The following is a 20,122-nucleotide window of genomic DNA, read 5'->3' as shown; positions in this document are numbered from 1 at the left end:
GAGCCGTCGAATTTCGCGTTGTATGAAACTCGGAAACCAGCGATGGAAACTCGATGATGAGTATTCCAACGTAATGTGAGGCTCGATTAAAGCCCCTGTGCCAAGTTTCAGCTCGATCGGACCAGCGACGGCCATTTTAGCATTTGTATGGCGGCGGCCATTTTTTCCGCCATTTTGAATTTTTTTCACTATCTGTGGTAATTGCTCGAGGTCTACTACAAGTTTAGTTTGAGCACCCCAGATGTAGCTGCTACCGTTTGCGCGGGCCGTTGACCGTCTTCGCGAGATGAGGGAAAGTTTAAGATTTCGTATTTTTCTGGATATCCTGGGAGCTGGGCGAGTATTAATGCATCATTGGTGTATTTCTCCGTTGCGCCACCTCGTCTAAATTTACGTTTTTATGTTTGCGCCAAAAATTGAAAAATTACAAAATCGAGCGTCCCACTACGGCTCCCTGGTAGCGTCCCAGGGTGGTGATCATTTTTAGTTCCGGGACCCCCCACTCAACTCGCACCGTTTCCGCGGGCCGTTGGATTTTACGTTGTATGGAAGTTGGAAACTGGGGCCCGGAGCCACTCGAACGGGGCACCGATCGATTGGCCGGCTCGAACAGAGCACGTGTGCCAAATTTGAGACGTAAGGATTCATAAACGGCGATTTTGGCAAAGTACGGCGGCCATCTTGTTTTCGCGAAAATCGCCATTTTTCCACCTCCCCTGGTAATCGCCACCAGTTCCGAGCATTTTTTGTTCCGACACCCCCCCTCCAGGTACCACCGTTTTTGCGCACCTCCAGGGGTCCACTTGGTTTTCGAAGATGATCGAGATCGCTATATTTTTCCTCTGGTCACTCGGCGCACCTCTACACGATCACGTCGTTATCCCCCCCACTTTCCACGTAGTTTCCGAGAAAAGCGATGTCAGTCAGTGAGTGAGTGGTAGTGTAGCTTTATATATTATAACTAGCTGGTGCGTTGTGCGCGGGCTGCAAGCAGCCCGCGAGCCCCTTTTGCCCCTGGGTTGAAGCAATAGGGCAGTCATTTGAAAATGTGTTAGAATTCCAAGTCCATTTGTAATTTTCTGCTAACTGCGATTCCACAGTCAATCGGAAGTGCTTATAAATTCCCCATTCAAATATTTTCTACTCTGGGGGGGCTGTCCACCTTCGAGGGAGCGTGGTGCGGAAGCATCCCAGGGCAGAAATCTTCAGTCATTTGAAAATGCATTAAAATTCCCCGTCAATTTGTTATTATCTGCTAACAGCGATTCCACAGTCAATAGGAAGTGCTATCAAATATTTCCTATTCAAATATTTTCTATTCCGGGAGGCTGTCCACCTTCGAGGGTGCGTGGTGCGCTCGCGGCTCATCCCAGGGCAGAAATCTTCAGTCATTTGAAAATGCATTCGAGTTTCCTGTCCATTTGTTACATCTGCTAACAGCGATTCTACAGTCAGTCGAAACTGCTTATAAATTACTTATTCAAATATTGGCTAAATTTTTGAAACGTGATCCCGAATTTCATTTATTTGAGGTGTCTGTCTAAGATTCCTGAAAGTTATGTATTATTAATATTGAATAACTCATTATTATTATATTGACCCATCGATGGTATTGTATTATAGATGAAAAATAGTAATAAAGTGTATAAACTTCAATTTGAATAACCATGATATCTCTGAAAACTTGATAGCTATTGCTACTGTACATTTTATACTTCTTACTATAATATACAGAATATACCTAATAAGTGAAAGCCGTCTACATTTTAAACAACATTGTTTGCTATAAGAAAAAAGGAACCGAGTATATTAATTTGGCCATACTCTTTAGTCTTTATCAATTTTAATTCACCAAACATCATAAATTTAATATATCTATCCAAAAAATATCTTTCAAGAACAATGTAACTCGGGATCCCTGCAGAAGTCTTGACGAAAATATGAAATAAAAGTTACTGTATCATTAAAATATTAATTTAAACATAGTACCTAATACCTATACCTACACCAAGTCATGTTTATAATTAAATTAAATAAATCTAGTTATCGGTTTGGATATTATGTTTTCAGTGTAAATATATTATAATGAAAACTTTTTAATGTGTTTCATTTTCTTATTAATCTAGTGTCTCTCAGTAATAATATTCATAAAGTAGAAAAAAATAATTTAAATTGCTTTTATATAATTTTTTAAAATACCTTTATTTTAATGTTAGATAACTTTGCATATAGCATGTATGTTAAAGTAAACTGTATTGATTTATAAAATTCTTATTGAATGCTTGTTGATTATGAATTTTTATTATTCCAATTTGATTTGAAATCATATAAATATTTGAAGAGGGTGGGTAGGTACATTTTATTCACACTTAATTTTTATCACAACATTTGCATTGGTGAAAGCTAAATGAAATAAAACAAAAACCGGCCAAGTGCGAGTCGGGCTCGCGCACAAAGGGTTCCGTAGCAGCAAATATAATAAATTACAGTTAAATCAACCTATCTCAAAAACTATAAGAGATACTTTGATCAAACCAAAAATCGTTGAAAGAGTTAATTAGCATGCATCACCTCTATTTTTTTTAGAATTTTATACCCCGTAGTTATAAAAATAGAGGGGGGGGGACATACTTTTTACGACTTTGAGAGCTGATATCTCAAAAACCGTTCACTTTAAGAAAAATGTTTTTTAGAAAACTTTATATCATTTTAAAAGACCTTTCCATTGATACCCCACACGGGTATGTACATCGAAAAAAAAAATTTCATCCCTCAGTTACATGTATGGGGGGCCCCACCCCCAATTCTTTTTTTTACTATTTAGTGTCATATTTTTGTAGCGGTTCATACAACACATATTCCCATCAAATTTCATCACTGTAGTACTTATAGTTTCCGAGTAAATCGGCTGTGACAGACGGACAGACGGACAGACGGACAGACGGACATGACGAAACTATAAGGGTTCCGTTTTTGCCATTTTGGCTACGGAACCCTAAAAATCAGTTTATATAATTATTAATAGATAAATACTTGTTACTATACATGTTTATTGTTTAATGTGATAGTATAGGTTCCACACTTATTCTACAGATCTTGAATATTAATGATTTAAAAATTTATAATTAAAAATAAAAATGTTCTATTCTTAAGAATCTGTAGGTACCCAAAGGGTAAAAAGGGGACCCTAATAATTACTGACTGGCTGTCTGTTTGTCTATCTGCCACCAGGCTGTATCTCATGAACCTTGATACCTACAGATCTTATATGATCTTATATACTTGATACCATCAGAGATCATGATGTCGATGTCGCTTCAACAACAAAAATAATAAAAAACCGTAGATTAGCCATCTTGGCAAGGTCTTATATTGAAGTTTCATACTTATACGGAAACCTTAGTGTTGTGTGAGAACCGTCCGTAGAGAATCTGTATAAAAATATGGTTGTTTAACCTCGATTTTTTACAATTTGTTTTAATAACATCAATAGAAATTACTCATCTCGGTTCGTTACCTATATTATTATATTATTATTCACAACTATGCGGATTCTTCAACAATTGACGCGTGAGCGTAGAACCGAGGGGTCCTGGGTTCGATTCCCGGTGGAGACGAAGAAAAAAAAATGTCTCGGTCTGGCAGGACACAGAAGGCTGATCACCTACTTGTCCCAAAGAAAATCGATCAGTGAAACAGATGTATGCATAATGCATCTGCCCATTACCCCACTTGGGGACACGGGACTTCACTTTAATAGAAATTACTCATCTCGGTTCGTTACCTATATTATTATATTATTATTCACAACTATGCGGATTCTTCAACAACGCTGGCAAAGCCGCTAGCGCGCGGAAAGCTAGTACAAAAAAAAATATATTATATACCTATAATTCACAAATCACATTCAAGTGTTTTCAAGTTTCATTAAAACTTTTGATGTAAGTAACAATTTAGGTAGGCAGGTCTATATATTGATATCATCATCATCAAAAATTAACTAAGAAATTACCTAATTGGCTAATTTTTTTAGGAAGTCGGTTTATAACTTCCCAAGGTCGAATTGGTTCAAAATTTGGAATTGTGTCTGTATCGTATTGAATTTGAATAGCCTTTGTATATATCTAACTACATATTGGCGTCTTTTTCTCCAATTTTATTTTAAAATTCATATAATAAAAGCTTATGAAGTATGGTCCCATATAAACGTGAAGATTAAAGACAGATAAATACCTATCTACAAATCTTCAGTCATTTGAAAATGCATTAGAATTTCCTGTCAATATTTTATTACTATCTGCTAAAAGCGATTCCACAGTCAGTCCGAAATGCTTATAAATTCCCTATTCAAGTTTTTTTTCTACTCCGGGAGGCCATCTTCCACCGAAGTTGCGTGGTGCGCGGGCAGCAAGCAGCCCGCGGCGCGTCCCAGGTCAGTAATCTTCAGTCATTTGAAAATGCATTACAATTCCCTATCCATTTGTTATTAAGTATCTGCTAACAGCGATTCCCCAGTCAGTTGAAACTGCTTATAAATTACTTATTCAAATATTTTCTACTTCGGGAGGCTGTTCACCTTCGAGGCTGCGCGGTGCGCGGGCAGCAAGCAGCCCGCGGCGCCGTCTTGCCGTTGCTATTCAATCACCCTTCCAACTATGGAAATTTCCATACAAAATTTTCGAAAAAAAAAAATTTCGCGTTTTACCAAAACTTCTTATATCCCTGGAAGCGGACCTGGTTTTGAAGCATTTTTTACTTCGGCGACCCCGACCTACCTGCCACCGGTTCAGAGAGCCGTTGAATTTCGTGATGTATGGAAAATGGAAACCGAGGGTCGGAGAGAAATTCTGAGTATGCAGTTTTGTAAATCTGGCCGATTAGAGCATAGAAGTCAATTTTCAGACCGATCGTAAAGTAACCGGCGCCACCATCTTGCTTTGAAAAATTGGCCATTTTTGAAAAAAAAAATGGCGTCCAATTTTTAATTTCTCCATTGCCCTGGTAGCGCCCCATGTTTCTGATCATTTTTTAGTTCTACACCCCCCACCTATCTGGCGCCGTTTCGGAGAGCCGTCGAATTTCGCGTTGTATGAAACTCGGAAACCAGCGATGGAAACTCGATGATGAGTATTCCAACGTAATGTGAGGCTCGATTAAAGCCCCTGTGCCAAGTTTCAGCGTGATGGGACCAGCGATGGCCGTTTTAGCATTTGTATGGCGGCGGCCATTTTTTACGCCATTTTGAATTTTTTTCACTATCTGTGGTAATTGCTCGAGGTCTACTACAAGTTTAGTTTGAGCACCCTAGATGTATCTGCTACCGTTTGCGCGGGCCGTTGACCGTCTCCGCGGGCTGTGAGAAAGTTCAAAATTTCGGATTTTTCTGGATATCCTGGGAGCTGGGCGAGTATGAATACATCATTGGTGTGTTTCTCCGTTGCGCCACCTCGTCTAAATTTACGTTTTTATGTTTGCGCCAAAAATGGAAAAATTCCAAAATCGAGCGACCCACTATGGCTCCCTGGTAGCGTCCCAAGGTGGTGATCATTTTTAGTTCCGACACCCCCCACCCAACTCGCACCGTTTCCGCGGGCCGTTGGATTTTCCAATGTATGAAAGTCGGAAACGGGAGCCCGGAGCCACTCGAACGGGGCACCGATCGATTCGCCGGCTCGAACAGAGCACGTGTGCCAAATTTGAGACGTAAGGATTCATAAACGGCGATTTTGGCAAAGTACGGCGGCCATCTTGTTTTCGCGAAAATCGCCATTTTTCCACCACCCCTGGTAATCGCCACCAGTTCCGAGCATTTTTTGTTCAGACACCCCCCCTCCAGGTATCACCGTTTTTGCGCACCTCCAGGGGTCCACTCGGTTTTCGAAGGTGATCGAGATCGCTATATTTTTCCTCTGGTCACTCGGCGCACCTCTACACGATCACGTCATTATCCCCCCCACTTTCCGCGTAGTTTCCGAGAAAACCGATGTCAGTCAGTCAGTGAGTCAGTGGTAGTGTAGCTTTATATATTATAACTAGCTGGTGCGTTGTGCGCGGGCTGCAAGCAGCCCGCGAGCCCCTTTTGCCCCTGGGTTGAAGCAATAGGGCAGTCATTAGAATATGTGTTAGAATTCCAAGTCCATTTATAATTTTCTGCTAACAGCGATTCCACAGTCAATCGGAAGTGCTTATAAATTTCCCATTCAAATATTTTCTATTCCGGGGGGCTGTCTACCTTCGAGGGTGCGTGGTGCGCGAGCTGCAAGCAGCTCGCGGCTCATCCCAGGGCAGAAATCTTCAGTCAGTTGAAAATGCATAAAAATTCCCCGTCAATTTGTTAATATCTGCTAACAGCGATTCCACAGTCAATCGGAAGTGCTTATAAATTTCCCATTCAAATATTTTCTATTCCGGGAGGCTGTCCACCTTCGAGGGAGCGTGGTGCGCGGGCTGCAAGCAGCCCGCGAAGCATCCCAGGGCAGAAATCTTCAGTCATTTGAAAATGCATTAAAATTCCCCGTCAATTTGCTATTATCTGCTAACAGCGATTCCACAGTCAATCGGAAGTGCTTATAAATTTCCCATTCAAATATTTTCTATTCCGGGGGGCTGTCTACCTTCGAGGGTGCGTGGTGCGCGAGCTGCAAGCAGCTCGCGGCTCATCCCAGGGCAGAAATCTTCAGTCATTTGAAAATGCATTTGAATTTCCTGTCCATTTGTTACATCTGCTAACAGCGATTCTACAGTCAGTCGAAACTGTTTATAAATTACTTATTGAAATATTGGTTAAATTATTGAAACGTGATCCCCGAATTTCATTATTTTGAGGTGTCTAATCGATAGCGGGCAGTGACTTTTCATAATAAACTGTTCAAGAGTTTACTTAACACGCTCGTCGCTTCGCTCCTCGCTACCTATTTGAATATTTACGCCGGCCGCTGACGTGACTTGCTCGCTTCGCTCGCTTGGCTAGTGCGGTAGTTCAAAAGTTAACCTAACTGGCTCGTCGCTTCGCTCCTCGCTACTTCTTTGAGTATTTACGCCGGCCGCTGACGTGACTTGCTCGCTTCGCTCGCTTCGCTCGCTTCGCTCGCTTGGCTAGTGCGGTAGTTCAAAAGTTAACCTTACTCGCTCGTCGCTTCGCTCCTCGCTACTTCTTTAAATATTTACGCCAGCCGCTGACGTGACTTGCTCGCTTCGCTCGCTTGGCTAGTGCAGTAGTTCAAAAGTTAACCTAACTCGCTCGTCGCTTCGCTCCTCGCTACTTCTTTGAATATTTACGCCGGCCGCTGACGTGACTGGCTCGCTTCGCTCGCTTGGCTAGTGCGGTAGTTCAAAAGTTAACCTAACTCGCTCGTCGCTTCACTCCTCGCTACCAATTTGAATATTTACGCCAGCCGCTGCCGTGATTCGCTCGCTTCGCTCGCTTGGCTCGTGCGGTAGTTCAAAAGTTAATAAATATTTTCTACTCCGGGAGGCTGTCGACCTTCGAGGTTGCGCGGTGCGCGGGCAGCAAGCAGCCCGCGGTGCCATCTTTTTCCGTTGCTATATTCCTATTACCCTTCCTACTATGGAAATTTCCATACAAAATTTTCGAAAAAAAAAATTTCGCTTTTTACCAAAAATTTTTATATGCCTGGAAGCGGACCAGGTTTTGAAGCATTTTTTACTTCGGCGACCCCGACCTACCTGCCACCGGTTCAGAGAGCCGTTGAATTTCGTGATGTATGGAAAATGGAAACCGAGGGTCGGAGAGAAATTCTGAGTATGCAGTTTTGTAAATCTGGCCGATTAGAGCATAGAAGTCAATTTTCAGACCGATCGTAAAGTAACCGGCGCCACCATCTTGCTTTGAAAAATTGGCCATTTTTGAAAAAAAAATTGCGTCCAATTTGAAATTTCTCCATTGCCCTGGTAGCGCCCCATCTTCCTGATCATTTTTTAGTTCTACACCCCCCACCTATCTGGCGCCGTTTCGGAGAGCCGTCGAATTTCGCGTTGTATGAAACTCGGAAACCAGCGATGGAAACTCGATGATGAGTATTCCAACGTAATGTGAGGCTCGATTAAAGCCCCTGTGCCAAGTTTCAGCGTGATGGGACCAGCGATGGCCGTTTTAGCATTTGTATGGCGGCGGCCATTTTTTACGCCATTTTGAATTTTTTTCACTATCTGTGGTAATTGCTCGAGGTCTACTACAAGTTTAGTTTGAGCACCCTAGATGTAGCTGCTACCGTTTGCGCGGGCCGTTGACCGTCTCCGCGGGCTGTGAGAAAGTTGAAAATTTCGGATTTTTCTGGATATCCTGGGAGCTGGGCGAGTATGAATACATCATTGGTGTGTTTCTCCGTTGCGCCACCTCGTCTAAATTTACGTTTTTATGTTTGCGCCAAAAATGGAAAAATTCCAAAATCGAGCGACCCACTATGGCTCCCTGGTAGCGTCCCAAGGTGGTGATCATTTTTAGTTCCGACACCCCCCACCCAACTCGCACCGTTTCCGCGGGCCGTTGGATTTTCCAATGTATGAAAGTCGGAAACGGGAGCCCGGAGCCACTCGAACGGGGCACCGATCGATTCGCCGGCTCGAACAGAGCACGTGTGCCAAATTTGAGACGTAAGGATTCATAAACGGCGATTTTGGCAAAGTACGGCGGCCATCTTGTTTTCGCGAAAATCGCCATTTTTCCACCACCCCTGGTAATCGCCACCAGTTCCGAGCATTTTTTGTTCCGACACCCCCCCTCCAGGTGGCACCGTTTCTGCGCACCACCAGGGGTCCACTCGGTATTCGAAGATGATCGAGATCGCTATATTTTTACTCTGGTCACTCGGCGCACCTCTACACGATCACGTCGTTATCCCCCCCACTTTCCGCGTAGTTTCCGAGAAAACCGATGTCAGTGAGTCAGTGAGTGGTAGTGTAGCTTTATATATATATGACTAGCTGGTGCGTTGTGCGCGGGCTGCAAGCAGCCCGCGAGCCCCTTTTGCCCCTGGGTTGAAGCAATAGGGCAGTCATTAGAATATGTGTTAGAATTCCAAGTCCATTTATAATTTTCTGCTAACAGCGATTCCACAGTCAATCGGAAGTGCTTATAAATTTCCCATTCAAATATTTTCTATTCCGGGGGGCTGTCTACCTTCGAGGGTGCGTGGTGCGCGAGCTGCAAGCAGCTCGCGGCTCATCCCAGGGCAGAAATCTTCAGTCAGTTGAAAATGCATAAAAATTCCCCGTCAATTTGTTAATATCTGCTAACAGCGATTCCACAGTCAATCGGAAGTGCTTATAAATTTCCCATTCAAATATTTTCTATTCCGGGAGGCTGTCCACCTTCGAGGGAGCGTGGTGCGCGGGCTGCAAGCAGCCCGCGAAGCATCCCAGGGCAGAAATCTTCAGTCATTTGAAAATGCATTAAAATTCCCCGTCAATTTGCTATTATCTGCTAACAGCGATTCCACAGTCAATCGGAAGTGCTTATAAATTTCCCATTCAAATATTTTCTATTCCGGGGGGCTGTCTACCTTCGAGGGTGCGTGGTGCGCGAGCTGCAAGCAGCTCGCGGCTCATCCCAGGGCAGAAATCTTCAGTCATTTGAAAATGCATTTGAATTTCCTGTCCATTTGTTACATCTGCTAACAGCGATTCTACAGTCAGTCGAAACTGTTTATAAATTACTTATTGAAATATTGGTTAAATTATTGAAACGTGATCCCCGAATTTCATTATTTTGAGGTGTCTAATCGATAGCGGGCAGTGACTTTTCATAATAAACTGTTCAAGAGTTTACTTAACACGCTCGTCGCTTCGCTCCTCGCTACCTATTTGAATATTTACGCCGGCCGCTGACGTGACTTGCTCGCTTCGCTCGCTTGGCTAGTGCGGTAGTTCAAAAGTTAACCTAACTGGCTCGTCGCTTCGCTCCTCGCTACTTCTTTGAGTATTTACGCCGGCCGCTGACGTGACTTGCTCGCTTCGCTCGCTTGGCTAGTGCGGTAGTTCAAAAGTTAACCTAACTTGCTCGTCGCTTCGCTCCTCGCTACTTCTTTGAATATTTACGCCGGCCGCTGACGTGACTTGCTCGCTTCGCTCGCTTGGCTAGTACGGTAGTTCAAAAATAACCTAACTCGCTCGTCGCTTCGCTCCTCGCTACTTCTTTGAATATTTACGCAGGCCGCTGACGTGACTTGCTCGCTTCGCTCGCTTGGCTAGTGCGATAGTTCAAAAGTTAACCTAACTCGCTCGTCGCTTCGCTCCTCGCTACTTCTTTGAATATTAACGCCGGCCGCTGACGTGACTTGCTCGCTTCGCTCGCTTGGCTAGTGCAGTAGTTCAAAAGTTAACTCGCTCGTCGCTTCGCTCCTCGCTACTTCTTTGAATATTTACGCCGGCCGCTGACGTGACTTGCTCGCTTCGCTCGCTTGGCTAGTGCGGTAGTTCAAAAGTTAACCTAACTCGCTCGTCGCTTCGCTCCTCGCTACCTATTTGAATATTTACGCCAGCCGCTGCCATGATTCGCTCGCTTCGCTCGCTTGGCTCGTGCGGTAGTTCAAAAGTTAATAAATATTTTCTACTCCGGGAGGCTGTCGACCTTCGAGATTGCGCGGTGCGCGGGCAGCAAGCAGCCCGCGGCACCGTCTTTTGCCGTTGCTATTCAATTACCCTTCCTACTATGGAAATTTCCATACAAAATTTTCGAAAAAAAAATTTCGCTTTTTACCAAAAATTTTTATATGCCTGGAAGCGGACCAGGTTTTGAAGCATTTTTTACTTCGGCGACCCCGACCTACCTACCACCGGTTCAGAGAGCCGTTGAATTTCGTGATGTATGGAAAATGGAAACCGAGGGTCGGAGAGAAATTCTGAGTATGCAGTTTTGTAAATCTGGCCGATTAGAGCACAGAAATCAATTTTCAGACAGATCGTAAAGTAATCGGCGCCACCATCTTGCTTTGAAAAATTGGCCATTTTTGAAAAAAAAATTGCGTCCAATTTGAAATTTCTCGATTGCCCTGGTAGCGCCCCATGTTTCTGATCATTTTTTAGTTCTACACCCCCCACCTATCTGACGCTGTTTCGGAGAGCCGTCGAATTTCGCGTTGTATGAAACTCGGAAACCAGAGGTGGAAACTCGATGATGAGTATGCCAACTTAATGTGCGTCTCGATTAAAGCCCCTGTGCCAAGTTTCAGCGCGATCGGACCAGCGATGGCCGTTTTAGCATTTGTATGGCGGCGGCCATTTTTTCCGCCATTTTGAATTTTTTTCACTATCTGTGGTAATTGCTCGAGGTCTACTACAAGTTTAGTTCGAGCACCCCAGATGTAGCTGCTACCGTTTGCGCGGGCCGTTGACCGTCTTCGCGAGATGAGGGAAAGTTTAAGATTTCGTATTTTTCTGGATATCCTGGGAGCTGGGCGAGTACGAACATGGTGTGAGTGTATTTCCGCGATGCGCCACCTCGGCTATATGCACCTTTTTATGTTTGCGCCAAAAATGGAAAAATTCCAAAATCGAGCGACCCACTATGGCTCCCTGGTAGCGTCCCAGGGTGGTGATCATTTTTAGTTCCGACACCCCCCACCCAACTCGCACCGTTTCCGCGGGCCGTTGGATTTTATGTTGTATGGAAGTTGGAAACTGGGGCCCGGAGCCACTCGAACGGGGCACCGATCGATTCGCCGGCTCGAACAGAGCACGTGTGCCAAATTTGAGACGTAAGGATTCATAAACGGCGATTTTGGCAAAGTACGGCGGCCATCTTGTTTTCGCGAAAATCCCCATTTTTCCACCACCCCTGGTAATCGCCACCAGTTCCGAGCATTTTTTGTTCTGACACCCCCCCTCCAGGTATCACCGTTTTTGCGCACCTCCAGGGGTCCACTCGGTTTTCGAAGATGATCGAGATCGCTATATTTTTCCTCTGGTCACTCGGCGCACCTCTACACGATCACGTCAAAATCCCCCCCACTTTCCACGTAGTTTCCGAGAAAACCGATGTCAGTCAGTGAGTCAGTCAGTGGTAGTGTAGCTTTATATATTATAACTAGCTGGTGCGTTGTGCGCGGGCTGCAAGCAGCCCGCGAGCCCCTTTTGCCCCTGGGTTGAAGCAATAGGGCAGTCATTAGAAAATGTGTTAGAATTCCAAGTCCATTTATAATTTTCTGCTAACTGCGATTCCACAGTCAATCGGAAGTGCTTATAAATTCCCAATTCATAAATTTTCTATTCTGGAATGGTGTCGACCTTCGAGGGTGCGTGGTGCGCGGGCTGCAAGCAGCCCGCGAGCCTCTTTTGCCTCTGGGTTGAAGCAATAGGGCAGTCATTTGAAAATGCATTCGAATTTTCTGTCCATTTGTTACATCTGCTAACAGCGAATCTACAGTCAGCCGGTAATGCTTATAAATTCCCCATTCAAGTATTTTCCACTCCGGGAGGCTGTCCACCTTAGAGGGAGCGTGGTGCGGAAGCATCCCAGGGCAGAAATCTTCAGTCATTTGAAAATGCATTAAAATTCCCCGTCAATTTGTTATTATCTGCTAACAGCGATTCCACAGTCAATCGGAAGTGCTTATAAATTTCCCATTCAAATATTTTCTATTCCGGGGGGGCTGTCTACCTTCGAGGGTGCGTGGTGCGCGAGCTGCAAGCAGCTCGCGGCTCATCCCAGGGCAGAAATCTTCAGTCATTTGAAAATGCATTTGAATTTCCTGTCCATTTGTTACATCTGCTAACAGCGATTCTACAGTCAGTCGAAACTGTTTATAAATTACTTATTCAAATATTGGTTAAATTCTTGAAACGTGATCCCCGAATTTCATCATTTTGAGGTGTCTAATCGATAGCGGGCAGTGACTTTTCATAATAAACTGTTAAAGAGTTTACTTAACACGCTCATCGCTTCGCTCCTCGCTACCTATTTGAATATTTACGCCGGCCGCTGACGTGACTTGCTCGCTTCGCTCGCTTGGCTAGTGCGGTAGTTCAAAAGTAAACTAACTCGCTCGTCGCTTCGCTCCTCGCTACTTCTTTGAGTATTTACGCCGGCCGCTGACGTGAGTTGCTCGCTTCGCTCGCTTGGCTAGTGCGGTAGTTCAAAAGTTAACCTAACTCGCTCGTCGCTTCGCTCCTCGCTACTTCTTTGAATATTTACGCCGGCCGCTGACGTGACTTGCTCGCTTCGCTCGCTTGGCTAGTGCGGTAGTTCAAAAGTAACCTAACTCGCTCGTCGCTTCGCTCCTCGCTACTTCTTTGAATATTTACGCCGGCCGCTGACGTGACTCGCTCGCTTCGCTCGCTTGGCTAGTGCGGTAGTTCAAAAGTAACCTAACTCGCTCGTCGCTTCGCTCCTCGCTACTTCTTTGAATATTTACGCCGGCCGCTGACGTGACTCGCTCGCTTCGCTCGCTTGGCTAGTGCGGTAGTTCAAAAGTTAATCTAACTCGCTCGTCGCTTCGCTCCTCGCTACTTCTTTGAATATTTACGCCGGCCGCTGACGTGACTTGCTCGCTTCGCTCGCTTGGCTAGTGCGGTAGTTCAAAAGTTAACCTAACTCGCTCGTCGCTTCGCTCCTCGCTACCTATTTGAATATTTAAGCCAGCCGCTGCCGTGATTCGCTCGCTTCGCTCGCTTGGCTCGTGCGGTAGTTCAAAAGTTAATAAATATTTTCTACTCCGGGAGGCTGTCGACCTTCGCGGTTGCGCCGTGTGCGGGCAGCAAGCAGCCCGCGGCGCCGTCTTTTGCTATTGCTATGCGATTACCCTTCCTACTATGGAAATTTCCATACAAAATTTTCGAAAAAAAAAAATTTCGCTTTTTACCAAAAATTTTTATATGCCTGGAAGCGGACCAGGTTTTGAAGCATTTTTTACTTCGGCGACCCCGACCTACCTGCCACCGGTTCAGAGAGCCGTTGAATTTCGCGATGTATGGAAAATGGAAACCGGGGGTCGGAGAGAAATTCTGAGTTTGCAGTTTTGTAAATATGGCCGATTAGAGCACAGAAGTCAATTTTCAGACCGATCGTAAAGTAACCGGCGCCACCATCTTGCTTTGAAAAATTGGCCATTTTTGAAAAAAAAATTGCGTCCAATTTGAAATTTCTCGATTGCCCTGGTAGCGCCCCATCTTCTTGATCATTTTTTAGTTCTACACCCCCCACCTATCTCGCGCCGTTTCGGAGAGCCGTCGAATTTCGCGTTGTATGAAACTCGGAAACCAGCGGTGAAAACTCGATTATCAGTATGCCAACTTAATGTGCGGCTCGATTAAAGACCCTGTGCCAAGTTTCAGCGCGATCGGACCAGCGATGGCCGTTTTAGCATTTGTATGGCGGCGGCCATTTTTTCGGCCATTTTGAATTTTTTTCACTATTTGTGGTAATTGCTCGAGGTCTACTACAAGTTTAGTTTGAGCACCCCAGATGTAGCTGATACCGTTTGCGCGGGCCGTTGACCGTCTCCGCGGGCTGTGAGAAAGTTCAAAATTTCGGATTTTTCTGGATATCCTGGGAGCTGGACGAGTACGATCGCGGTGTGAGTGTGTTTCCGCGATGCGCCACCTCGTCTAAATTTACGTTTTTATGTTTGCGCCAAAAATGGAAAAATTCCAAAATCGAGCGTCCCACTATGGCTCCCTGGTAGCGTCCCAGGGTGGTGATCATTTTTAGTTCCGGGACCCCCCACCCAACTCGCACCGTTTCCGCGGGCCGTTGGATTTTCCATTGTATGAAAGTCGGAAACTGGGGCCCGGAGCCACTCGAACGGGGCACCGATCGATTTGCCGGCTCGCACAGAGCACGTGTGCCAAATTTAAGACGTAAGGATTCATAAACGGCGATTTTGGCAAAGTACGGCGGCCATCTTGTTTTCGCGAAAATCCCCATTTTTCCACCCCCCCTGGTAATCGCCACCAGTTCCGAGCATTTTTTGTTCAGACACCCCTCCTCCAGGTACCACCGTTTTTGCGCACCTCCAGGGGTCCACTCTCTTATCCAGGGTGTTGGAGATGTCAATATTTTTCCGGTGGTCACTGGGAGCACCTCTACACGTCCACGTCGAAATCCCCCCAACTTTCCCCGTAGTTTCCGAGAAACCCGATGTCAGTGAGTCAGTCAGTGGTAGTGTAGCTTTATATATTATAACTAGCTGGTGCGTTGTGCGCGGGCTGCAAGCAGCCCGCGAGCCCCTTTTGCCCCTGGGTTGAAGCAATAGGGCAGTCATTAGAATATGTGTTAGAATTCCAAGTCCATTTATAATTTTCTGCTAACAGCGATTCCACAGTCAATCGGAAGTGCTTATAAATTTCCCATTCAAATATTTTCTATTCCGGGGGGCTGTCTACCTTCGAGGGTGCGTGGTGCGCGAGCTGCAAGCAGCTCGCGGCTCATCCCAGGGCAGAAATCTTCAGTCAGTTGAAAATGCATAAAAATTCCCCGTCAATTTGTTAATATCTGCTAACAGCGATTCCACAGTCAATCGGAAGTGCTTATAAATTTCCCATTCAAATATTTTCTATTCCGGGAGGCTGTCCACCTTCGAGGGAGCGTGGTGCGCGGGCTGCAAGCAGCCCGCGAAGCATCCCAGGGCAGAAATCTTCAGTCATTTGAAAATGCATTAAAATTCCCCGTCAATTTGCTATTATCTGCTAACAGCGATTCCACAGTCAATCGGAAGTGCTTATAAATTTCCCATTCAAATATTTTCTATTCCGGGGGGCTGTCTACCTTCGAGGGTGCGTGGTGCGCGAGCTGCAAGCAGCTCGCGGCTCATCCCAGGGCAGAAATCTTCAGTCATTTGAAAATGCATTTGAATTTCCTGTCCATTTGTTACATCTGCTAACAGCGATTCTACAGTCAGTCGAAACTGTTTATAAATTACTTATTGAAATATTGGTTAAATTATTGAAACGTGATCCCCGAATTTCATTATTTTGAGGTGTCTAATCGATAGCGGGCAGTGACTTTTCATAATAAACTGTTCAAGAGTTTACTTAACACGCTCGTCGCTTCGCTCCTCGCTACCTATTTGAATATTTACGCCGGCCGCTGACGTGACTTGCTCGCTTCGCTCGCTTGGCTAGTGCGGTAGTTCAAAAGTTAACCTAACTGGCTCGTCGCTTCGCTCCTCGCTACTTCTTTGAGTATTTACGCCGGCCGCTGACGTGACTTGCTCGCTTCGCTCGCTTGGCTAGTGCAGTAGTTCAAAAGTTAACCTAACTCGCTCGTCGCTTCGCTCCTCGCTACTTCTTTGAATATTTACGCCGGCCGCTGACGTGACTGGCTCGCTTCGCTCGCTTGGCTAGTGCGGTAGTTCAAAAGTTAATAAATATTTTCTACTCCGGGAGGCTGTCGACCTTCGAGGTTGCGCGGTGCGCGGGCAGCAAGCAGCCCGCGGTGCCATCTTTTTCCGTTGCTATATTCCTATTACCCTTCCTACTATGGAAATTTCCATACAAAATTTTCGAAAAAAAAAATTTCGCTTTTTACCAAAAATTTTTATATGCCTGGAAGCGGACCAGGTTTTGAAGCATTTTTTACTTCGGCGACCCCGACCTACCTGCCACCGGTTCAGAGAGCCGTTGAATTTCGTGATGTATGGAAAATGGAAACCGAGGGTCGGAGAGAAATTCTGAGTATGCAGTTTTGTAAATCTGGCCGATTAGAGCATAGAAGTCAATTTTCAGACCGATCGTAAAGTAACCGGCGCCACCATCTTGCTTTGAAAAATTGGCCATTTTTGAAAAAAAAATTGCGTCCAATTTGAAATTTCTCCATTGCCCTGGTAGCGCCCCATCTTCCTGATCATTTTTTAGTTCTACACCCCCCACCTATCTGGCGCCGTTTCGGAGAGCCGTCGAATTTCGCGTTGTATGAAACTCGGAAACCAGCGATGGAAACTCGATGATGAGTATTCCAACGTAATGTGAGGCTCGATTAAAGCCCCTGTGCCAAGTTTCAGCGTGATGGGACCAGCGATGGCCGTTTTAGCATTTGTATGGCGGCGGCCATTTTTTACGCCATTTTGAATTTTTTTCACTATCTGTGGTAATTGCTCGAGGTCTACTACAAGTTTAGTTTGAGCACCCTAGATGTAGCTGCTACCGTTTGCGCGGGCCGTTGACCGTCTCCGCGGGCTGTGAGAAAGTTCAAAATTTCGGATTTTTCTGGATATCCTGGGAGCTGGGCGAGTATGAATACATCATTGGTGTGTTTCTCCGTTGCGCCACCTCGTCTAAATTTACGTTTTTATGTTTGCGCCAAAAATGGAAAAATTCCAAAATCGAGCGACCCACTATGGCTCCCTGGTAGCGTCCCAAGGTGGTGATCATTTTTAGTTCCGACACCCCCCACCCAACTCGCACCGTTTCCGCGGGCCGTTGGATTTTCCAATGTATGAAAGTCGGAAACGGGAGCCCGGAGCCACTCGAACGGGGCACCGATCGATTCGCCGGCTCGAACAGAGCACGTGTGCCAAATTTGAGACGTAAGGATTCATAAACGGCGATTTTGGCAAAGTACGGCGGCCATCTTGTTTTCGCGAAAATCGCCATTTTTCCACCACCCCTGGTAATCGCCACCAGTTCCGAGCATTTTTTGTTCCGACACCCCCCCTCCAGGTGGCACCGTTTCTGCGCACCACCAGGGGTCCACTCGGTATTCGAAGATGATCGAGATCGCTATATTTTTCCTCTGGTCACTCGGCGCACCTCTACACGATCACGTCGTTATCCCCCCCACTTTCCGCGTAGTTTCCGAGAAAACCGATGTCAGTGAGTCAGTGAGTGGTAGTGTAGCTTTATATATATATGACTAGCTGGTGCGTTGTGCGCGGGCTGCAAGCAGCCCGCGAGCCCCTTTTGCCCCTGGGTTGAAGCAATAGGGCAGTCATTTGAAAATGCATCAAAATCCCCCGTCAATTTGTTATTATTTGCCAACAGCGATTCCACAGTCAATCGGAAGTGCTTATAAATTCCCAATTCAAATATTTTCTATTTTGAAATGCTGTCGACCTTCGAGGGTAGGTGGTGCGCGGGCTGCAAGCAGCCCGCGAGCCTCTTTTGCCTCTGGGTTGAAGCAATAGGAAAGTCATTTGAAAATGCATTCGAATTTCCTGTCCATTTGTTACATCTGCTAACAGCGATTCTACAGTCAGTCGGTAATGCTTATAAATTCTCCATTCAAGTTTTTTCCACTTCGGGAGGCTGCCCACCTTCGAGGGTGCGTGGTGCGCGGGCTGCAAGCAGCCCGCGAAGCATCCCAGGGCAGAAATCTTCAGTCAGTGGAAAATGCATAAAAATTCCCCGTCAATTTGTTAATATCTGCTAACAGCGATTCCACAGTCAATCGGAAGTGCTTATAAATTTCCCATTCAAACATTTTCTATTCCGGGGGGCTGTCTACCTTCGAGGGTGCGTGGTGCGCGAGCTGCAAGCAGCTCGCGGCTCATCCCAGGGCAGAAATCTTCAGTCATTTGAAAATGCATTTGAATTTCCTGTCCATTTGTTACATCTGCTAACAGCGATTCTACAGTCAGTCGAAACTGTTTATAAATTACTTATTCAAATATTGGTTAAATTCTTGAAACGTGATCCCCGAATTTCATCATTTTGAGGTGTCTAATCGATAGTGGGCAGTGACTTTTCATAATAAACTGTTAAAGAGTTTACTTAACACGCTCGTCGCTTCGCTCCTCGCTACCTATTTGAATATTTACGCCGGCCACTGACGTGACTTGCTCGCTTCGCTCGCTTGGCTAGTGCGGTAGTTCAAAAGTAACCTAACTCGCTCGTCACTTCGCTCCTCGCTACTTCTTTGAGTATTTACGCCGGCCGCTGACGTGACTTGCTCGCTTCGCTCGCTTGGTTAGTGCGGTAGTTCAAAAGTAACCTAACTCGCTCGTCGCTTCGCTCCTCGCTACTTCTTTGAATATTTACGCCGGCCGCTGACGTGACTTGCTCGCTTCGCTCGCTTGGCTAGTGCGGTAGTTCAAAAGTAACCTAACTCGCTCGTCGCTTCGCTCCTCGCTACTTCTTTGAATATTTACGCAGGCCGCTGACGTGACTTGCTCGCTTCGCTCGCTTGGCTAGTGCGGTAGTTCAGAAGTTAACCTAACTCGCTCGTCGCTTCGCTCCTCGCTACTTCTTTGAATATTTACGCCGGCCGCTGACGTGACTTGCTCGCTTCGCTCGCTTGGCTAGTGCGGTAGTTCAAAAGTTAACCTAACTCGCTCGTCGCTTCGCTCCTCGCTACCTATTTGAATATTTACGCCAGCCGCTGCCGTGATTCGCTCGCTTCGCTCGCTTGGCTCGTGCGATAGTTCAAAAGTTAATAAATATTTTCTACTCCGGGAGGCTGTCGACCTTCGGATTTGCGCGGTGCGCGGGCAGCAAGCAGCCCGCGGTGCCGTCTTTTTCAGTTGCTATTCCTGTTACCCTTCCTACTATGGAAATTTCCATACAAAATTTTCGAAAAAAAAAATTTCGCTTTTTAACAAAAAAAATTATATGCCTGGAAGCGGACCAATATTTGAAGCATTTTTTACTTCGGCGACCCCGACCTAAGTGCTACTGGTTCAGAGAGCCGTTGAATTTCGTGATGTATGGAAAATGGAAACCAGGGTTCGGAGAGAAATTCTGAGTATGCAGTTTTGTAAATATGGCCGATGAGAGCACAGAAGTCAATTTTCAGACCGATCGCAAAGTAACCGGCGCCACCATCTTGCTTTGAAAAATTGGCCATTTTTGAAAAAAAAATGGCATCCAATTTGCAATTTCTCAATTGCCCTGGTAGCGCCCCATCTTCCTGATCATTTTTTAGTTCTACACCCCCCACCTATCTCGCGCCGTTTCGGAGAGCCGTCGAATTTCGCGTTGTATGAAACTCGGAAACCAGCGGTGGAAATTCAATTATGAGTATCCCACCTTTATGTGCGGCTCGATTAAAGCCCCTGTGCCAAGTTTCAGCGCGATCGGACCAGCGATGGCCGTTTTAGAATTTGTATGGCGGCGGCCATTTTTTCCGCCATTTTGAATTTTTTTCACTATCTGTGGTAATTGATCGAAGTCTACTCCAAGTTTAGTTCGAGCACCCCAGATGTAGCTGCTACCGTTTGCGCGGGCCGTTGAC

The sequence above is a fragment of the Colias eurytheme genome, chromosome 32 (genome assembly GCF_061535395.1).
Source record: "Colias eurytheme isolate Ceu_HAF_F1 chromosome 32, ilColEury1 Martin Lab GWU primary, whole genome shotgun sequence".
In the NCBI taxonomy this organism is placed as follows: domain Eukaryota; kingdom Metazoa; phylum Arthropoda; class Insecta; order Lepidoptera; family Pieridae; genus Colias; species Colias eurytheme.
This window is presented reverse-complemented; position numbering follows the sequence as displayed.